Source organism: Chiloscyllium plagiosum, unplaced genomic scaffold (genome assembly GCF_037043375.1).
Source record: "Chiloscyllium plagiosum isolate Xiang-an unplaced genomic scaffold, Cpla_swu_hap1 HiC_scaffold_189, whole genome shotgun sequence".
Classification (NCBI taxonomy): domain Eukaryota; kingdom Metazoa; phylum Chordata; class Chondrichthyes; order Orectolobiformes; family Hemiscylliidae; genus Chiloscyllium; species Chiloscyllium plagiosum.
Window position 1 is genome coordinate 102,501 of NW_028270328.1, and position 3,170 is coordinate 105,670.

Here is a 3,170-nt window from a genome sequence, read left to right on the forward strand (position 1 = left end):
AGAGCCGGTCGTGCGGCACCCGAGGCCGACCCTCGACTCGTAAGAGGCTTTAACGTGTGCTCAGGCAAGGGTCAGCCCGCACCCTTCCTGGCGGCACCCAAGGGATCCAGGCCACTCGCGTCTCTCGCCTTCATTTTGGACACGAGCGCCTGTGGACGGACGGCCGGAGTCAACGTGGGGATGGCCCGTCCTCCAATCGTGTCAAGAGACCCCCCGCACCGGCCTCTGACCGAGTTCCCCAAACCTGGGTGACGAGCAGCGCAGGGCGGCAGAGCCGTCGCACTTGGCCGGATGGCAGCGGGAAGGACCAGCCTATTCACAATAGCGGCCACCCACTCCCAGAGCCGGTCGTGCGGCGCCCGAGGCCGACCCTCGACTCGTAAGAGGCTTTACAGTGTGCTCAGGCAAGGGCCAGCCTACACCCTTCCTGGCGGCACCCAAGGGATCCAGGCCACTCGCGTCTCTCGCCTTCATTTTGGACACGAGCGCCTGTGGACGGACGGCCGGAGTCAACGTGGGGGTGGCCCGTCCTCCAATCGTGTCAAGAGACCCCTGCACCGGCCTCTGACCGAGTTCCCCAAACCTGGGTGACGAGCACCGCAGGGCGGCAGCGCCGTCGCACTTGGCCGGATGGCAGCGGGAAGGACCAGCCTATACACAATAGCGGCCACCCACTCCCAGAGCCGGTCGTGCGGCGCCCGAGGCCGTCCCTCGACTCGTAAGGGGCTTTAACGTGTGCTCAGGCAAGGGTCAGCCCACACCCTTCCTGGCGGCACCCAAGGGATCCAGGCCACTCGCGTCTCTCGCCTTCATTTTGGACACGAGCGCCTGTGGACGGACGGCCGGAGTCAACGTGGGGGTGGCCCGTCCTCCAATCGTGTCAAGAGACCCCCCGCACCGGCCTCTGACCGAGTTCCCCAAACCTGGGTGACGAGCACCGCAGGGCGGCAGCGCCGTCGCACTTGGCCGGATGGCAGCGGGAAGGACCAGCCTATACACAATAGCGGCCACCCACTCCCAGAGCCGGTCGTGCGGCGCCCGAGGCCGTCCCTCGACTCGTAAGGGGCTTTAACGTGTGCTCAGGCAAGGGTCAGCCCACACCCTTCCTGGCGGCACCCAAGGGATCCAGGCCACTCGCGTCTCTCGCCTTCATTTTGGACACGAGCGCCTGTGGAGGGACGGCCGGAGTCAACGTGGGGATGGCCCGTCCTCCAATCGTGTCAAGAGACCCCCCGCACCGGCCTCTGACCGAGTTCCCCAAACCTGGGTGACGAGCACCGCAGGGCGGCAGAGCCGTCGCACTTGGCCGGATGGCAGCGGGAAGGACCAGCCTATTCACAATAGCGGCCACCCACTCCCAGAGCCGGTCGTGCGGCGCCCGAGGCCGGCCCTCGACTCGTAAGAGGCTTTAACGTGTGCTCAGGCAAGGGTCAGCCCACACCCTTCCTGGCGGCACCCAAGGGATCCAGGCCACTCGCGTCTCTCGCCTTCATTTTGGACACGAGCGCCTGTGGAGGGACGGCCGGAGTCAACGTGGGGATGGCCCGTCCTCCAATCGTGTCAAGAGACCCCCCGCCACGGCCTCTGACCGAGTTCCCCAAACCTGGGTGACGAGCAGCGCAGGGCGGCAGAGCCGTCGCACTTGGCCGGATGGCAGCAGGAAGGACCAGCCTATTCACAATAGCGGCCACCCACTCCCAGAGCCGGTCGTGCGGCGCCCGAGGCCGGCCCTCGACTCGTAAGAGGCTTTACGGAGTGCTCAGGCAAGGGTCAGCCCGCACCCTTCCTGGCAGCACCCAAGGGAACCAGGCCACTCGCGTCTCTCGCCTTCATTTTGGACACGAGCGCCTGTGGAGGGACGGCCGGAGTCAACGTGGGGATGGCCCGTCCTCCAATCGTGTCAAGAGACCCCCCGCCACAGCCTCTGACCGAGTTCCCCAAACCTGGGTGACGAGCACCGCAGGGCGGCAGAGCCGTCGCACTTGGCCGGGTGGCAGCGGGAAGGACCAGCCTATTCACAATAGCGGCCACCCACTCCCAGAGCCGGTCGTGCGGCGCCCGAGGCCGGCCCTCGACTCGTAAGAGGCTTTAGGGAGTGCTCAGGCAAGGGTCAGCCCGCATCCTTCCTGGCAGCACCCAAGGGAACCAGGCCACTCGCGTCTCTCGCCTTCATTTTGGACACGAGCGCCTGTGGAGGGACGGCCGGAGTCAACGTGGGGATTTGCCCGCCCTCCAATCGTGTCAAGAGACCTCCACACAGGTCTCTGACCGACTCTTAGAACAGACAGGGAGAGTTTGGCAATTCTGTCAAAAAATTGACAAAGTGTCAAAAATTCGACTTCCAAGAGCTCTCCAGCATGCACTCATACCCGCCATTAGAGTGCTATGCCCGTGGAACCGTTTTTCGGATGCCTTTCAAAAAGGTCCCGCGCCGCCATTTTGTTCTAAAAATCGTGTTCCCAGAAATCTCCGGGTACCCCGCCAACCTCACTGTGTAACAAATGCAAGTGGCACTGAATGGGTCTGAATTTCAAATTTGACTGCATCGCTCTGGAACTCGATCCCCGCAAAACCGTTTGGATTTTTCCCGCTCGGGACTTCCGCGACAGACAAAGTTAAAGTTTTCGGGCTGCAGACACAAAATGACAGTTGGCCATTTGCCGGGCTCAATTCACACAGTTCCTGCGGCACTTCGGAACACATGTTCGGCGCGAGTTTGTGAATCTTTCCCGATGCTTCGGCACTTTCCTCCGCTGACACTTAGAATATTTTTCACACTTTGCTGAAAAATTTTCTAAGTGTTTTTTCCTAAGTTTTTCTGGTTACTGATTTATTATTTTTGATCATTTTTCTAAGTTTTTCTGGTTACTCATTTCTCATTTTCGGGCATTTTTCTAAGTTTTTCTAGTTACTGATTTCTTCTTTTTGGGCATTTTTCTAAGTTTTTCTGGTTACTCATTTCTCATTTTCGGGCATTTTTCTAAGTTTTTCTAGTTACTGATTTCTTCTTTTTGGGCATTTTTCTAAGTTTTTCTGGTTACTCATTTCTTCTTTTTGGGCATTTTTCTAAGTTTTTCTGGTTACTCATTTCTTCTTTTTGGGCATTTTTCTAAGTTTTTCTGGTTACTCATTTCTCATTTTCGGGCATTTTTCTAAGTTTTTCTAGTTAC

General features: G+C 58.8%; 1 long non-coding RNA gene across 1 annotated transcript in view; it reads right to left on the minus strand.

The window, feature by feature from the left end:
- Positions 1-2,438, minus strand: part of LOC148133866 (uncharacterized) — a 2,736-nt gene extending 298 nt beyond the window's left edge. Inside the window, exons 1-2 of the long non-coding RNA XR_015756057.1 lie at positions 1,604-2,438; positions 1-923 (exon numbers count right to left, since the gene is read on the minus strand). The exon at positions 1-923 is cut by the window's left edge and continues 298 nt beyond it. This is a non-coding gene — a long non-coding RNA (uncharacterized LOC148133866). The remainder of the gene's footprint in view (positions 924-1,603) is intronic.
- Between the last annotated feature and the right edge of the window lie 732 nt (positions 2,439-3,170).